Genomic DNA, 19,153 nt, shown 5'->3' with positions numbered 1-19,153 from the left:
TGAAATTATCAGTCATAATATAGATAGCATCTACTTAATGGGCAGCCAATCTTCAATAAGTTCTATGAAGTGTTAATCCAGAGTGGTTCCAGAAATAGTTGAAATGAGGGATCTTTTAAACATTTGACATTTGTATTTTTAAATTTAACCTCCCAGTGTCCCTCTTTCATATCGCATAAGCTCACTTTGTAATGTACTCCCAACAACTTTTTGGTAAATTAGAGAAAATATTCTTTACTATTCTTCTTCAAGCTGAGATGCAATCCTTTTGTGCCCCCCAAACGTATTTGATTCTTTAATAATGTTACATTGCTTTCTTTCTAGAATTGCTGACTCTTGATACCATCTCCCATCAAAAACCTCCCAAATGAAAAGGCTTCCAACCAGTGCTGAAGTGAAAAGTCACCCAAAGGCTGTTCTATGCAAATTCTTTCTTTGTCTTTATCTTATTGCTAAGTAAGATAAAAATAATATCTCATGTATGGATAGAACATTAAAGTTCACAAAACTGGCCTTGGCTGTCTCCATTAATGTCACACTAATCCTGGGAGATAAGCAAGCATATGACAATTCAGCTCATATGTCAAGAAGTTAGATAAGCAGGCATTTGATCTTATGAAATTTGAGGATCACAAAAAGAACATTTTAACTAAAACCCTAGGTTTATGACTCATAGTTGGTTCCTAAGGTAATTATTTCTATTTAAATGGAAAAAATGGAGTAACATCAAAATTCCAGAACCCCTGGGCTATAGCATGGCCTCCTCATTTGGGGAATTTTCTGCTTATTGAAAGGAAACTATGACATCTTAGGTATTAATAAATCAAATACTGCTCTCAAGTTTTCCTTTTTTTTTTTTTTATTTTTATTTTTTATTTAAAAAAATATGGAACGCTTCACGAATTTGCGTGTCATCCTTGCGCAGGGGCCATGCTAATCTTCTCTGTATCGTTCCAATTTTAGTATATGTGCTGCTGAAGCGAGCACTCAAGTTTTCCTTTATCTCACAGTTGGTCTCCTTCACCCAGAAGAGACAAAGTGTATGGGAAAGCTTACACTATTAACCCAGTACAACCTAAGTTAATTCTATCAAAACCAGCACCAAGAAGGTCTCTCACTCTGGTAGACCAGTAATCTTCTGACCTTTTGAAAAGTACTCTTTATTGAGGAATTCCTCTTTTAATTTTCTGTTCACAGAATTGTAGATACCGGATATTTGGTGTTAAAGGTTAATATAAATGACCTTTGATATTCAAATATTTAATTGGTCATGATTTTTTGAAAGCCTCGGAAATAGCAACTCTATTGAAATATTTTTTAGCAACATTATACAGCAGAATTTCTGTAAGTTAACATACAGTAGAATTTCTGTAAGGACTGTAACAAACTGCTCAAGCTACAGAGGGGATCAATATAAGGAACTAGGCTTTAGTACATGTGGTGCATGTCTGGTCTACGAAAATGAGTTATTAAGGAGGTGGTCACTGCAGGGAACTATGGAAGTTCTACTGCATATTTAAATCTCAGAATATTTACCTTAAAAGGAGGGAAGACATAATTGCATGCAGAGATAGCAGAGGAATAGATTCTGTTATAGGAATATACATAGGAAAATAATAAATGGGATAAGACAGTGAGTATATTAGGATCTACAACAGATACCTAGAAAGAAGGTTCAGAAATGGCCTAAAGTTTGAATATAATTCATTACTTAAGTAGCAAACCAGAAGACCACACTTTACATAAAATGTATTATTGTAGGATCTTGTCTTTCAAAACAAAGATTCATTCAAGCGGTAGGAAGTTACTGAACACCTACTGTACACAGCCATGTACTCTCAATGACTCAGGTTTGGATGTATAGATGTTTCATACTTGTACTACATAAGAATGTGCAGGGTTTCTTCTCCTCCTCTTCTCCTTCTTTTTCTTTCTTTTCTTTTCTTTTTTTTTTTTAATGCTGATGGCTCAACTTCTCTTACCGTACTTCTTCCAAAGGATGTTAAGATTAAGATAAAAAAATTCTCCTTTCCCCCAAAGAGGGAAATTCCTCAAACTGATAAAGACTTGGCCATATACTTTTCTAGCAGTGGAGCCTTTGGAAGACTATAAGCCCACATGCCTTAGTCTTTCTCCTCCTTCTCTTTCCATATTCCTGGAGTGGCCAAGGCCCAGGTCCGTTCTTCCATAGGATAAAGCTAGATCTTACTTTTTCTCCTCCTAAAGAGCAGTGAGGCCCACCATGCCCATCTTGTACGTGAATATTTCTCAGGAAACTCAAGAAACTGAATGTAACTGGTAAAGGAAGGATTTAGGTATTGGTGGATCTTCTAAATAAAATGCTAGTCTCCAACAATGCACAATGAAAATCTGATCAACCAGCCAGTCCTCCCTCATCCTACACTATTTCCAAAGTTCAACTCATCCCTTTTGCAACCACTTTCCCTTGAGAGGGTGATCAGAGGAGTCTCAGACAGGGTTGTGAAAAGGCACATCAAGACTGTTTTTCTTAGTTGAGGAAAAACATCAGGAGGAATAAATTCTTCTTTAGCCAAGACCATGCTGACATGAAAATGATGTCCTAGGAAATAAGGGGAGAGCAACCAAAACAACAAATGTTTCTGGCTGAAATTCTTCTCCAACTTTTCCTGTAACTCTTCAAGAGCAAGAAGTTCCAGAAAGCAAAGCAGTTCCTTCCCAAGTGGTACAGCGTGGATCGGGACCAATGCAAAATGTTCGTGATTATCTTCAAAAAGTTTCCCATCTCAAGAATTGGAAACATCGATTTTCTTCCTTGAAACAAAACTTCAGATCATTTATAGCCTCTGTTAGCCACTAAGAAACAAAGTAGCTTTTGATTTTAAAACTTGTCAGGAATCCTATCCTAAATAAATTCATCTCAAGACTGAATATGTCCATTACTTCTTTCCTACATTGTCACTTGCCCAATGTTCCCAGGGATGAGCCCTGGCTATTTTGTCCTCAAGAATATTGAAGATCCTGAGACTTACGTTAAGATACATTAGCCAAGAAGGCAGGTGGACATAATAGTTGCACAAGAAAGTTGTGCTAGGATTGGTAAAATGCTTAAAATTCACTTGGCAATAATAAATATAATTACTATCAATAATTGTGTGGCTCTTTAATGTGACAAGTGAAGTAACAACTATGGTAATAATAAAACAAAACAAAAACTAGAACAAGGAGAATGAAAACACTGTTGATGTACCTGAAACTGAAATGCCCCATGAGATGGAAAATCTGTGAAAAAAGGAGACTCTTTAGGGGACTCCTAACCAAAGGCTAAATCTGGAGTTTTTGTCAGCTTATTTTTCTCTTTCTCGCATACACAAATCCTCTCACCACGTCCCATCCTTTGTGCCTATCAATGTCTCTGGAATGAACCTTCTGCATCCAATTCCCCTGGCCCCTCCACTAGTGCGGCTCCTCCTCCCCCTGCTCTGTACTGCAGGGGGCTGCGTTTCTCTGCAAGGCTCAGCCAATAGGAGGCGCTCGAGAGGCGAGTCTGGAGACTTGGACGAAGGGAAAAGTCTCACCCTCTCGGCCTCAGGTAATGTCACCTGACCTGTGCCTGCATCTCCTTAGTTAGTAAGTGCATATAAACCCCACCACAGCCAGTATCCAGCTCCTACCATCGCCTGAGCTCTTTGTCAGAATGAAGAGCTCTGACTGTATTACTTTTCCCTCTATGCACAGTGTTTGCGCCTGTGCACTCTAAGTTTTCTGAGGGTTGGGGCATGGGCAACCTTTTTTTAAAATAAGGAAGGCAAAGCAGTTTTTCTAGGATGAGTTTGTGAACTTAATTGTCTGTCCTCATAGGTTTCACTATGCAGCCATTTGAAGGCATCGTTGGTAGGCATCTGTTCCTCTACGAGACGCTGCATCCGAGCAAGCAGAACAGAGAAGCCTGACAGCATCTCAGCCACAGACAAGGGACAGGGACACGCTGTGCTGCAGGTCCTCCGTCAGGACTGATGACCCCAGATGCTGGAACTGCCCTAGAGGCAGCCCTCAGCAGGTCAGCCCTCTCTGGAAAATGTCTTTATGAAGAGAGCTGGCACATCCAAAATCACAGCTTTTTTCTTAGATACCAGACAGAGAGAGATAAAGTGCAGCCCCTCAGGCCCAGTGTGGAACAAGATCAAGCTCCAGTCCAGCTCCAGAGCATCCAGGCAATAGGCTGAGGCCTTCCTTGAGGTTGCATCTCAGCCCCTTTTCTCCTCTACTCAACACTGCTTCCTCCCTTTCTCTTCTTCGGGTATTGATCCCTGGAATGCTGTTCACAAGCTTCCTGCTCACTAATCTCCTCAGGGCCTTTTGCCAGAGAACCCACCTGCACCAGGGAGCAGTGAAGATATGCCACATATCAACTGACAATCAATTAATTCATTTGTTCAGCACATTATTGGCAAATCCCATTGGCTTTATTCTTTGACTATATCTCTAGTAAGACCACTTCTCATTTCTCTCTCTACTGCCCCTAGAGCCATGGCTACTTTCACCACCAGCATGCAATTTAGAACAAGCATCTCACTCTGGATGCCAGTTAGAAAAAAGCATCTTTCCTCTTGATTGACACAGCCCCTGGCTTGTTGAGAAAAGCCAGATGCCCTTGAGCAGTGAGCAACCTGTGTCATCGTATACTATGGCCCTGTAGCCAGTTCTTCCCGAGCCATCATGCCCTCTCGTCTGAACTGTTACCTCCAGCTGCTCTGCTTGCCCCTTACCCACTCACGGTGTACTCCCCACACCAGCCTGCACGTCTTTCTAAAAGGAAATAAGATCATGGTCCTCCTCTTCTCAAAATCATCTAATTCCGGCTTCCACAGATAAATCCTATGAGTCTCTGAGTTCTCTGACCCAGGCATCTCTCACTTCATTTTCTGCTACTCTTCCCTGCCACCACTCGCCCTGTTCCAGACACACTGACTTCTCATGGGCTCTGCGTGTTCCCAAGCACACTTGTTCCTCTGGGGTTTTGCCCTTGCTTTACTCTCAGAACCCAGAAAGCCACAGAGCCACCCTGCTCATTTCCCTTGGGTCGCTGTGCAGTAGGGACAGAGGTCTCCCCAGACCGCCCCTCCCTTCTCCTTACCATCCTCTTACCTGCACTTATTTTCTCACGGTACATAATCTCTTACGTACTTACCTACACGGTTGATTATTTCTGCTTCCCTTTAGCAGAATACAAATTCCATGAGAGAAGGAATTTTGCTTTGTTCACTATTATACACCTGTCTCTACATTATTGCCTGAAATATCATAGGTATTAAATAGATTCTACCAATAAAAAGAGGACCAAATAAACAAACTTACTCAGGAACAACAATCATCTCCCACCAAACGCTCTGGGAGCATACAAGGAATAGAAGGGTGAAAAAACGATGGGAACACGCTTACTGGAGTTACGGAACGTAAGACGCCTGAGCTCTGGTAATTCTTACAAAAATTATGGGTGAGACTGTGAAATAATTTTGGCAGAAACAGTGTAGTCCACTTAGGATCTCAGTCCAGTCAATGGCCAGGCTGCAGATGGAATGGAAGTACACACTTTCTCTACTAAAATGTGACTTCAGAATTCTACATGGCTTTCTTAACTTCTGACTCCCACTCAGATGAGACACTATCTAATTATTAGATAGAAGTACATCATTTTTTCCAATGAGAATAGAAATGTGCTTTTTGTACTGTCTACCTCTCCTGAAAGAAAGCCATTTAAAGCAGACTCTACTACTACTATAAAGCACCCAATTATTTATACATGGTTAGATTAATAGTCATCAAAAATCTTTATTTTCTGGACAGAAGTTACCATGAGTAATTACAAAAGTTTTGAGATACACAAAAATTCAAGAAATATAAATTCCACATGGATGGAAATAAATGAAGCCCTCCCAGTGACACTGATAAGCCGAGCAAGTTGAAACTTGCATCGGAAAGGACACTGTCAACTGGGTTTTCTAGAAATGAAATAATGAACCATAACACAGTCTGTCTCGAAACTTTTGTAGTGACCCAGGTAGTATTCTTAAGCTAGAGACTCTGTCTCAAGAAAAATAAAAATTAAAATAAAAGATAGGATTCTTAAGCTAGAACTCTTTTGATTTTAGCCCCTGACATATTGTACAATATAAATAGGAAATCTCATAAACGTAGATAAATCTAATGTATCGGGATGTCCACCACAAAGTGCCTTTTCAAAGACAAAAATGATTTTTTAGCAATAAGATTTCTCACTTGCCTTCAAGATTTGGAAAGCCTCTACAAATGGTTTTAGGATAAGTAGGTTGCAATCATTATTAGTTATTTCTCCAGTATATTTCCTCTGTGATTTTCAGAGAAGGAGGTTTTATTGATTTATTCTTCTCATTATATTTCATTCAGACAGATGGAAACATGATTATGTTTTTGCCCAAATATTAATTCACACGGCAGTTAAGCTCTTGGAATGTTGTTGAGTTAGGGGAGCGCAACATTCTCTTGATTTCATTTTCTTTTATTTTGTGGCATGAGGTTATATAGACTAAGTACGGAACTTGGTTTCTCAGTGACTAGATGCTGGCCTCTCTCTGGACTGACTGTGTTACCTTGCACAAGTCATTTGACTCTCCTGGCCTTCAGTTTGCTCCTTGGTCGGCCAGAGATTAACTGAGAGCCTTCTAGTGTCAATATTCTATTCTACAATTCTTCAATTTAGATGTGTTATGCAGAAAAAAAAAATTGCTATTTAGGAGGCTGAAATCACCTGGCATGGATGGAAACAGAAAATTATTATTTTTAAACTATTTCCCAAAGATGGATTATACACACCCATGGGAACACATACACCTTCTCTTTGCCTCTCAATGCAAACGTAATTTCAGATATTACACAAGAAATTGGTTCTAGCGGTTACTTATAGGAGTGGGATTGAGGCTTGGGGAGAAAGAAAGGAATCTTTCAATTTTAATTTATATATCACTGTATCGTTTTTAAATTGTTATAATATATCTGCATTATTTTTTATAAATAAAAGGCTTCAGTAGTGATATGAGAAGCACATTTGATTTATCCTTCACATAATTCTGTTTTTTAAAATGTGTATTACTTGGTAATTCAGCAAAAGTCAATACAGATCTTGTTCAGTCAAATCCCATTTTTTCATTTAATCTTTTGAAAAAGAGCACAGGCTTTGGAATGAAGCCAATTTAGGTATAATATTTACTTTAGGAATATTATTTGAGCTTCAATTTTCTTATCTATAAAATTGGAAGAATAGTAACAATACTTAATTACAGATTAATAATCTGTGGGGCAGATTATAAATAAATAAAGTACCCAGCATGTGTGTGGCACAAAGCAGGCTCTAGTGATAATCATTAATAATACTATTACCATTTCCTTGTTTTCTCTTTTAAGATCTAGTGGTGAATGAAAAGACACTAAGTTGGTGGCGCCTGTGGCTCAAAGGAGTAAGGCGCCAGCCCCATATGCTGGAGGTGGTGGGTTCAAACCTAGCCCCTGCCAAAAACTGCAAAAAAAAAAAAAAAAAAAAAAAGAAAAGACACTAAGTTATAAGAAAAATTAACATTATTTTCAAAAGATTGTTATTCAAATACTAGTTCTGAAATAAAGAAGTAAAGAATGTTCTTATAGTTTCTTCTTTCATTCATTTACTTGATAAATATTTCTGAAGCCTTTTCTACATGCCCAGTACTGGGTGAGGCACTACAAAGATAAAGGACAGGCACCTTGTTTATATTGTTGCTGTTTCTGGTCTATGGGAGGGGAGACAAAGAAGAACAAATAATTCTAACAGAAAACAGAGGTATGCACTTGAGAAATGATCTCCCAGTGGCTCTACATCAAAATTCATTTAGCTTTGACATGTTTGCCAGTTTATAAACTAAAGCTTTGTACTAGATATAAAAAATACTGCTTTCTGGAGCTGACATCCTCTTCTAAAGAGAACGGGGTTCTGAGCACACAGGGCACCCACCCCCACGCAGCTGGGGGAACTTGTTCTTGGGGAAGCTCCACAGGAGGACACATTCTCGGCCCGATCTCTGGCACCAGGTTTGACCTGGTGTCCCTCTTTGTTCTGTACTTTGTCACGCTGACTTCAACCTTTTTCCTCCCCAAAGACTCATCCAATCTCAACTGGCCCTCAGGCCAGTATTAAACTAGAGTTTAAATCCACTTTTTTGTGAGTACCACAGATACGTGCAGTCTGAGTCAGAGAACCAGACCTTGTATGAAAGTCTAGACAAAAATACTGAAATGAGCGTAACCAGACTGTCGACTTTTTGGCCAAGGTCTGTGTCCTTGCTCTTTGCATCAACCAGTTATAATCAATACCTTCTATCAGTGGCCCCATGGAAGTCAAGTTTTGCATGAGGCTCGACCTCTTCATGGAAGGGAGGCAATATAATCCCACCTACAGCATTAAACCAGGCAAGGGGATGAACAGAACACCCATGTGATGTGTGTGCACTAAGCCATTCTGATGACCTAGTCATTTCTTTCCACTTTTTAGATCTTCATATATAGCAACTTCTGTAGTGGTTTAAATAATTACCTAATCAATGGAGCCGATTCTGTTTTAAAGATAAGAATTAATTCAGATCAGAATTAACTTGGGAGGTGAAATGCCTTTAATTTGAGCTCTCTAGGGACCATCCTGCTGATCTTATTTAGGTTGGCGCATTCTGGTGGTGAAGGCAAGAGTTACATGGATCATAAAACCCAAATACAATGCAGTTGAAAGAGTCCTTGATTCTCGCCTGCCTCTATAATTCCACCTTTCAAGGCTTCTGTTTTCTCATCCATAAAATAAAGGGATTATACGCATGATCACCCAGGTCATCTGGCCATTCTATGATTTCAAACACTTCAAAAAGAATAGGCAAAAAAGAACAAAACTGACTCTCTGGACTGCTTTTGGAGATCACAGAGGGTACCAAAAACCTGTGTTAATTATGGTTAAAAACCATAATTCTATGCCAGAGAATGCAACCATTTTCAGTCTGCTCAACAGCTCCAGGGGAAAAAAATCACAAATGTCTTCATGGAGGAGTCATAAAAGTTGGCTCCATCAGCCAAATGAAAGCTACTCAAAACTGCTATTCTAAGTTCCACTCAAACTGCTCTTGCCCAAGATCACCAAATGCCTTCACGTTGCCAAATCCAGTGGTTTTCTTTGTCCTCATCTTAACTAGTCAGCTGCAATAACAACTGGACCCCTTCCCTGGCAACACTCTCTAACTGTGGCCTTTAAGGCATCTCTCTGGCCCAGCTTGCCTTCTTCCTATCTGGTCGCCCTTTTCAGGCAGGGTTTTCTAGAGAGATAGACCTTCTGGCTGGCATCCTCTCCTTGTCTGTACTCTAAACCTTGGGGTACCCCAGGGCTTGGTCCCATACCCTCTTCTCTTACCTGCATCATCTCCCCGATTTCATCCAGCCCTGTGCTTCCAATGCTACCTGCAGGCTGTTAATTCCCAACTTCATGTCTTTCCCTCACACCTCATCTCTGAACTCCAGACGCTCATGTCAAAATGTCTGTGAAACATTTGCATTTAAATCTTTAACAGGTACTTGAAACATAACATACCCAAATTAGAATTTTCCTGTTTCAACTATAGCCCTCCCCATCTACTTTCCCCCATTCCTCTCTGTCTCCCTAAAGGGTACCCCCACCCACCCTGTTGCTCAAGCGAATGATGTAAAAATCATTCTGGATTCTCTTCACTTCCCTCATCCAAGGCATGAATGAATCCCGTTGGTTTTCCTCCACAACATAACTCAAGTTCACTCTTCATCTCCATAACCTCTGCCAGAATCTCACCTGCCCTCATCTAACCTCTCTACACTGCCAAGGCTGCTTTTCTCGCTTCTACTCCACTCCACATTGGTTCTCTACAAAGGAGAGGAGGTGGTCCTTTTGAAATAAAAGTCAGACTTAAATCCCTTCAGTGGCTGGCTACCCATTTCAATCTCACTCAGATCCAAACTTCTTACTACAACCTAAACCTCTCTCCAAGGTCCAGCCCTGCTTCCCACACCGTGCTCCGCCACACTGGCCCTGGTGCTGACCTTGTGTCCCACACAGCTCACCCCTCCCTCTCAGGGCTCTGCACTGTTGACTATGCACCTGGTGCGCTCCCCACCCTCCCTCAGGGGTGCCTGGTTGGCCAATCTTCCTTATCTGCTCTCAACTCAGTGTCATTTTCTACAGCTTTCCTAACCATGAACTGCTGCAGGCAGTCCCATCCCCTCTGCTTTCTGATCCTGCTCTGCAATTTAGCCATGATGTGCCTGAATTGACTTCATCTCTTTCTTTACGTGACATCTGCCAAATTTCCCCCACACAATTAATTGTAAGCTCCACAAGGGCAGAGATATGTCTGTGTTCTGGGTTCCTGCAGCTAAAGCATCATCCTTTCTCCACCCAGAAGTCAGAGGGATCTTTCCAGAACAAAAATCACATCAGCTCGCTACTTGCTCAAATCCCTGCTGAAGCTTCCAATTTTTCTCAGAATAAAAAGTGAATTCTTTCCTATGGCTGTCACTAGACCATCCCAGTCATCCCAGTCTGGCACCCGGGTACTTTTGTGACCACTCGTCTGTTCTCCCTGGGCTGTGGCCATACTGACCACCTTGCTGGTCCTCAAACACATCATGTGCCATGCTCACTCCCGCTCTCAGTCAGGCCTCTGGTCAAGGGTTTTTCTCTCCAGAGATTCTTTTCCTGCCCACCTGAGCCTGAATAGCCACTCTGTGCTATTTCTCCATGAAACCCTTATCACCCACCACATAATACCGTGGCTTGTCCAGTCATTTATCTTAAGCTTTCTCCACCAGAACACATGCTTCACATGAGATGGACTGTTATTTTGTTCATTGTTGAATCCCAGCACAAGGCATTTGGAGACCCTCAGTACATAGTTGTTGAATGAACGAAGAATCTGATTTTGCTGAAAGGGCTGAATTTTCTAGACTGTGCCTGTGCAAGGAGATTATAGCTAAGCAGCAGAAAGATTTCTTCCAATAGAAATTACTCCTTCTTTTCAACAGATTTGGTCCAGAGCTATAACCCCTGTGCTCCAGTTAAGAAAGTCCCACCTAGGAAGGGCATGGGGGCTTACGCCTGTAATCCTACCACTCTGGGAGGCTGAGGCCAGAGGATTACTTGAGCTCAGGAGTTCAAGACCATCCTGAGCAAGTGAGACCCCTTTTCTACCAAAAATAGGGCAATTAGCTGGGCATGGTGGCAGACACCTGTAGTCCCAGCTACTCAGGAGGCTGAGGCAAGAAGGTTGCTTGGACCCAAGAGTTTAAGCTTGCTATGAGCTAGGCTGAGGCTATGGCACTCTAGCCTGGACAACAGAGTGAGACTCTGTCTAAAAAAAAAAGGAAAAGAGGGGAGGGGAGGGAAGGGAAGGGAAGACCTATGGGAAAGAAAAAAGACTCTCCTGCCCAAACCCTGCTTGCTGCAGCACACAGGGTTCCCCTGTTCCCTAACTTTCAGCTCTTAGTTAGTCTGACAGCTTGTGGATTTGAAGCTTGTTTTTACATTTTAATTCTGTGGACTTTGAGAAGACATGTTGTTAGTGAGTGACAAAAGTCCGATTTGTTCTGCAATTGAGACTGTTTTTGTTTTATTAAATATTATTGTGAACAAACAATGCAACTACATTCCACTTGCAGATTCCCTCATTTGGTTAAGTAGTATTCCAAATACAAACAATGAAAACAGCATGGAAAAACAAGCTTAACATAATAAAAGCAAATTAGACCCGCTGATGTTTTTGTTTGGTATAAAGCTTTCTGTTGGCTATAAAGCATGATAGTGACTTTGGACATAAATTTAATATACTCAAAATTAAACTATTCTTTTTCCTATGGTCCACCTCCTACAATCCTTCAATTAACAAGCTCACAAATATTTACTATTGTCTGTCTAGCCCTGAGGGAGGGGTAGGGATGGTGGGAGAGGCATGGACAGATACATGTATGTGCGTGTGTATGTGTGTATCTATGTGTATACACACACACACACACACATATCACTGTCCTGCCAAAACAACTACTCTGATTTCTCGAAATAAAAATATCAGAAAAGAGGGCAGCGCCTGTGGCTCAAAGGAGTAGGGCGCCGGCCCCATATACCAGAGGTGGTGGGTTCAAGCCCAGCCCTGGCCAAAAACTGCAAAAAAAAAAAATCAGAAAAGGAGGAAAATAGCAAAATAAAAAAAAGCAATAATAGAAATTTTAAACGCCTAGACAATCAATAACAGTTTTTTATTTAAAGTAAAACTTCTCCTATGAAAACTACCCACATTGGTCAGACCACTGCTAAGGTTGGTAGGGAAGCTGGATTCTGGCAGTTCTTTCAGGTTTGGGAGAGACCACTACAGCTGAATCAACATGTCAGTGAACAGACCTACAGCAGGGAAGGTCAAGGGCTTTAGTCTGCCTGACTCATCAATGAGTTCTGAATGGTAACATATCCCCGGATAATTAGCCATACATTTAGCTCACATGAGGCAAACACCAATTCTACAATCTATTCATTCAACAAGTTTTATTTATTTTTTTGAGTTATTTATTTATTTCGTGTTTTTTTATTCTTTCAAATTAATATGAGGGTACAAATTTTACGTTACTTGGTCTCACTTCTAGGGGAAAGTTCCATTTTTCGAAGAGCCCCTCACCCAGGGGGCATGTTATACACCCTCACAATCTGCACATTAGGTGAAATCCCACCTCACGCCCTCCCTCCTTCTGCCAAATGTCAACCCCTTCCCTCTACCCCCGAACCGGACTGTATTAGTGTCTTATTGTTCTCACGAACATGTAATTGTTTATATATTAATTTCATATTAGTATGGAGTACATTGGATATTTATTTTTCCATTCTTAAGATACTTTAATAAGAAGAATGTTCTTTCAATTCCACATTCATTCAACACGTTTTAAATATTTCTTACAGGGCCGAGACTAGGGTGAGACAAAGGAAGCCAAGTGCGGTATCTTCATTTAGAATTTTGTTATTTTGCTCATTACAAAATTCTTGCATTAATTTTGATTTTTTAAAATAGTGCATTAAAATGTTAGTTATCTTGATTATTGAGATTTTTGACACCACCTTGAATTTTGTACCCACAGCAAAGTACTTCACTTGCCCCACACTAGTCTGGGCCCTGGTTTATCATGTGCAGGGCGTTTTGCTAAGGGCCATAGGAAACTAAGAGAAGGAAGAGAGACACAGTGTCAACTTCTAGAATCAGAGCTTAATAAGAGGGAAAAGGTATTTCTGAAAGAAGGCCAATAAAATGAAGGACGGGTAAGTACTCTAACAGAGGTTCAAAAATCATGACAGGGCTTCAGGAGTGACAAGGCAGGACAGATACCAGGACAAGCCTTCCTACTCCAGTCCTGCCACTTCCAGCTGTGTGACTTTAAACAGACCACTGGACCACCAGAGACTTCTCTTCTGTGAGCTAGAGGGACTGTCACCCACCTCAGAGCCCGGTTGTAAAGTGAAACAAGGTAACGTGCACAAAGCATGCAGGGTCCACGATAGATGGCACTAATTAGGAGCTGTGGTCCTATTTTAAGGGGCGGAAGGAATAGCTCATAACTCTGGGCTATGACGCCGGTTCCCAGGGCTTCCCAGGATATAGAAATGCAACACACTGTGTGCATTTGCATAACGATGCAGGAGAAACAGGGCCAGGGACTCGTCTCCAGTAATCGCAAATTCCTTTTCAATCTGCTTCTGGAGCTCCACACTGAGTTCTGTCATTCAGAATCTTAAAAGAAGAATCTGTGATAATGGAGTATTTTCCATATGACCTGGAGTTTCGTCACCTGGATTCCAGATACCAATTTGGTTTATAGTAGGGGAAGAGAATTAAGTCAATTGTTTGTGGGGCAGCGGTGGTAAGTCCAGCACTCTGGGAGGCCAAGGCTGGTGGATTGCCTGAGGTCACAAGTTCAAGACCAACCTGAGCCAGAGCTAGACCTTGTGTCTAAAAATAGCCAGGTGTTGTGGCAGGTGCCTGTAGTTCCAGCTACTTGGGAGTCTGAGGCAAGAGAATTGCTTAAGCCTAAGAGTTTGAGGTTGCTGTGAGCTGTGACACCATAGCACTCTACCAAGAGTGACAAAGTGAGACTCTGCCCCCCCATCAAAAAATAATAAAAATTGTTTGAATAATTCATACATACTTGGCACTGGGAGGACCTAGCCATTTTTCTGAAAAATCACTCTGAAACCATGGACTAGCTAAGGATTTCTCTTCTGCGCATACACACATACACACACACATACAGAGTCCTCCTAATTCATGGCTGGGAAGTGTCTTAGAATTTAGGTTTACATGTTATATATCTTTTCTTTGGTGCAGGAATTTCTTCTCAGATTTGTCAAAAGAAGAACATACTGTCTTGTTTCTGGGAAATAAATCTGCTCCCCCAGCAGAACACTTACTTAAACCAGCAGACAGAGAGAGCTGGTGGCACCACGATGGCAGAACTAAAACACAACCAAAAAATTCATTTTTCTACACATTTCTTCCGCCTAGATACATTCCTGAGGGAAACATATCACTAAGGCAGAAAGTCTCCATGATGTTTAAGCTTCTCTGGTATTTCTTTTCATTTAACTAATCCTGACAACACGTGGGCCTTGGTAGATTGCTAAGGCTGCCTCCCACAGGGGCTGAAATTCACTCATCCATTTGTCAGATATCTATTGAGTGCCTCTTCCATGCCAGGCACTGTGTTAGGCATGGGAGTCTGTGTGGTGACATGAGTGAGAGTGGTTCTTTGTTCTCACAAAGCTTAGAGTTTAACAGGGTTGAGAGACAGTAAACAAATAATTGAATCCACAAGAAAAGTATCAGAGAGCTAATGTGCTAGAGAGGGAAATAAAATCAGGGCAATGTCTTTTGACTCATGGGATATAAACATGGATCTCTCATTTAATGCTCACAATGACCCCAGGAGGAAGGCACTTGTTATGGATGAAGAGGATGGGGTTTAGATAGATTGTTTTGACATTTCCAAAGTTCACTCCATGGGATATAACATGTATTGTAGGAAGTGACAGGATAAAAACAGTGAGGAAGGTCGGTCTTGAGCTGGGGTGTTCAGGGCAGGAGGTGACATTTCAGTCTAGGCTTGAATGATGAGAAAGAGATACCCAGTGACAGTCTGGGGAAGGGTTCTGGGCATACCTTGGAAGTGACACGATCACACACCTTCACCTATATCATTTATGGGTGAACGGACCCCATATCTGGGTGTGGCAGTGCAGACTTCATAAGAACATAACCTTTGGTCTTGGCCCCTTGGCTTCTACCAGATGCTAACAGAGCCATCAGGTATCACAGGGTCTCTAGAAGAACAATGAAGAAATCTATTCTTCAAGGATTAAGGCCAAAGAAAACTGAGTGTAGTGGCATAGGCTTTCTCTGTGCTTGTCTGAGATCGGAACTGGCTTTGGGAAGTGGAAGGTGAAGTTTTGTGATTATGGCACTAGATTACCTAAATGAATGAGAAAGGAACTTGCTCTAGGCTTGGAAGAACAATTCCTAAAGGACCAAGAGCCAACGAGAAGAAGAGGGAGGGGAAAGGATCTGACGAGATGAGCTTAACAGGAAGGAGTAATAGACCACTGGCCCTCAGGATCCTGTCACTTTGGAGTCATATCCCATGGAGTGAACTTTGGAAATGTCAAAACAATCTATCTAAACCCCATCCTCTTGATCCATAAAGAGTGCCTTCCTCCTTGGGTCATTGTGAGCATTAAATGAGAGATCCATGTTTATATCCCATGAGTCAAAAGACATTGCCCACTAAAGAATGAAAAGACAGAAAAACTGATCTCTGTCCTCTGCCCATTTCCAAGGTTGAAGGACATTTGTTGTCCTGAGGCTGGTATATGTTTTCCTGCTTACATCACTACTCATTTGAGTTCAAGTGTCCTTTTGTATAATCCAAGCTTACATCTCTACTCATTTGAGTTCAAGTATCCTTTTGTATAATCCAAGCAGAAAAATATTACAATTTTTATTTTTCTTTGACTAGGGATACTTGACTCATTTTCAAAACAAGACTGTCAAGATTATCAAGGAACACAGTCCTACTGGAGTTAGTCCAGAGAATGCAGGCCAGTCGTGGGGACCCTTTGAGTGTGCGACTCTCACAGGAGTTCTTCAGTTAATCCCATTTAGAACTTGGAACCAAGCAGAAAATTCTTCTGTTGTTCCAGGGCCCTGTGCCATTTCTAAAGGGAAAGATTGATTTAAAATTTCCTCAAGTTAGAATTCACTTCCCTGTCCATGGAAGAATCTAAGGTCCATGTGATCCTTAGTCACTCACATTAGAACTCAAGTCGAAAAGTTTCTTGCCTCAAAGTGTAATGAATTAAGAAGAATATTATAATTACTATGTTCACAAGCTGGAGCCAAAAAACCTGTTATAAAATATAGCCCTGCTACCTAGAATATCAACCCTCTTCAGGTTTCTATATGCCTCACTTTCCTCAATCCTAATTGGGAATAAAAATAGGACCCAGCCTCACTGGGCTCCTGGGAGGCTTACATTAGTTAATATTACAAAACACTTAGACTAACATGTACACAAGAGACATCACTCTTAATAAGGGTTAGCTATACTGTACTACTATGATTACTATTCAGCCATAAGAAAAGATGGAGATTTTACATCTTTTATGTTTACCTAGAAGGAGTTGAAACACATTCTTCTTAGTAAAGTATCTCAAGAATGGATTAAAAAAATATCCGGTATACTCAATACTAATAGGAAACCAATATATAAACAACTACACACCCACATGAATGATAAAACACAAGTAGGGGCTAGTAAGAGGAAGGGACGGGGGAAGAGGGAGGGCACGTGGTGGGATCTCATCTAATGTGCACAATGTGAGGGTGTTCAGCACACTCCCTGGGTGAAGGGCTTCACTACAAGTTGAACTTGACCTTAGAAGTGACAACCATGTAAAAAATGTGTAGTCTCATATTAATTTGAAAATTTTTTGAAGACTATAACATAAAAAAAGACTTCAAATAAGATAACAGACATAAGGCAGTTAGCATAGCATTTGGCAAATAATAATTACCCAATAAACACTCAATAAAATAATGTCATTATTTGTTTTCCTGTTGAATCTTCCAGTTCAATGGCAACATGTTCACTCAGTGCTCAATTAATGCTTGCCAGTGACACTTTGGTCTCTGAGCTTGTTTTAGCTACTCTGACTGAAATGAGATCTAAGACTAAACATAAAAACCGATCATCTATGAAGTCAGACAATTAAGTTCACAAGCTCATCCTAGAAAAAGTGCTACAGACCATATTAAGGTCACCAGATGGCCAAGATGAGTATGTTGAAGGTGACTATAGTGATATGCAGCATAAAGTATGTGTAGTACTTTTTCTAGGATGAGTTCATGAACTTAATTGTCCAACCTTGTATGATGACAGTTCTGAAGGTCATTCCAGAACAAAAGTTCCAGAATTGCTTTGAAGGGCGAACTGGACAGTGGCATCAGTGAATGTCTTCTCAAAGGGAACGCCTTGAAGGGGCCCATAGTAATGTTCCACCATAGCGTATGTAGCACTTTTTCTAGGATGAATTAATGGACTTAATCTTCAAACCTCATATATATCCGCTTTCAAAATACTGAAATAAAAGATACCGGGCTTTATTCTCAACTCCTACTGAGGGCACGTTGATGACCAGCCATTCTACAGCATACCCAGGGGCTGGTGATAAGAGACTAAAAGGAGATTGAGAAGAGATTGAAACTCTGAATCCCTGCTGTTCACTCTCCAGACTTTTTCATTTGTCACCATCTCCACGGGAAAGTTCTTAAATCAGTTGAGTCTAAAACCCAGCACTTTTTGTGCATAACTGTGATTCACTGCACATTTGGATAGAATGATGGTGTCTATTATCCCATTAATTTTCTAAGAATTCTTAGACTACTAGGCTAATATTATGCCCAGCAAGACATCACTCATAAATGTGTCCAAACATTTTATGACAGGAATATCGTATGAATGGGTTCCTAATAACCACAATGACAAATGAAGGGGGTTAATTAAAAATATAAACCATTTTGTTCCCTTTTGTCTTTCAGCAATTTTTACTGTGAGGAGCTGAGTTTGTGGAGAGATAAGAGGCTTAAGAAATATTCTGAGGGGTTGAGAAACTTTCTTAGCAACTGAGCTGTCTTCTTTCAGATGTCACCCACACCCTTTCTCAAAGGTTACTTACTAGCATACTTGACAGGAAAGAGGGCCACGTGGATCAAACTTGAACACAACACAAATTAAGACATCATTGGTATTTACAGATAGGTTCTTTAAATGGGGATCATCTAAAAACTGGGATTGCAGATGAATCGTGCCTCATGCCGAGACAATGCTTCTTTAGATATATTATCCCCAACATCGCTTCTCTTGTATTATACAATATTCAGTACAGGACTTAGCATAGAAGTTTGTTAAGTATTTTATGTTGACAACAAAGATAAAAATCTGAATCGCTAATATATAACCGGGGACATATTAGCTTTTTTCCCTCCATTTTTTCCTTTGTATCAAATGCAAATTCTAAGGGAACTAATATTTAGTATTGATTCTTAAAAGAAAAAAAGGTACTAATTTTCTTTCAGAATCTGTGAAAAATGAAAAAAGTTTTCAGGCCCAACAGTGCAATTTCAGACATGCATCACTGACTTTCAGGATTTGTAATAGAAAACCAAAGGGTTTCTTTCCATACAGCTTACACTTTAAAGTTGGCTAGTGCAGGATGAAAACACATTTTAAAAGAAAATTCTCCAACAACCTACCCAATTATCCATTTTTAATAAAGTCACATAAATAGAAGAAATCTATAGATGCTTAAAAAGAGAACTTCCTAAGTTATAGTTGCAGACAAGATGGTCTTCATCATAAATATTGGTGAGCAAAGGAGGCAGTTTCTCAGGGAAGTGAAAGCATATTAAAGTCATCTTCGTTATAAGCATAGCCCTAAATAACACTTCAGCTCTCCTTGGCAGTGAGGCAAATGTTTTTCAAATAAGGAATGGAAATTTCTCAGTGTATCTAGCTAAGT

At 40.5% G+C, this 19,153-nt stretch overlaps 1 protein-coding gene and 1 non-coding gene across 5 annotated transcripts in view; both read right to left on the bottom strand.

The window, feature by feature from the left end:
• MAMDC2 (MAM domain containing 2) overlaps positions 1-19,153 on the bottom strand; it is a 172,101-nt gene that overhangs the window by 141,437 nt on the left and 11,511 nt on the right. The window contains exon 1 of one of the 4 annotated variants that reach the window (XM_053574789.1): positions 1,876-1,889. The exons of the other annotated variants lie outside the window; for them this stretch is intronic. The gene's annotated coding sequence lies outside the window, so the exon portion shown is untranslated. Of the gene's footprint in view, positions 1-1,875; positions 1,890-19,153 lie in introns of those variants that run through there. 4 annotated transcript variants of the gene reach the window in all.
• Positions 881-987, bottom strand: LOC128579958 (U6 spliceosomal RNA). The gene has a single exon (XR_008378325.1). It is a non-coding gene; the product is annotated as a U6 spliceosomal RNA (small nuclear RNA).

The sequence above is a fragment of the Nycticebus coucang genome, chromosome 2 (genome assembly GCF_027406575.1).
Source record: "Nycticebus coucang isolate mNycCou1 chromosome 2, mNycCou1.pri, whole genome shotgun sequence".
Lineage (NCBI taxonomy): Eukaryota > Metazoa > Chordata > Mammalia > Primates > Lorisidae > Nycticebus > Nycticebus coucang.
This window is presented reverse-complemented; position numbering and strand designations above follow the sequence as displayed.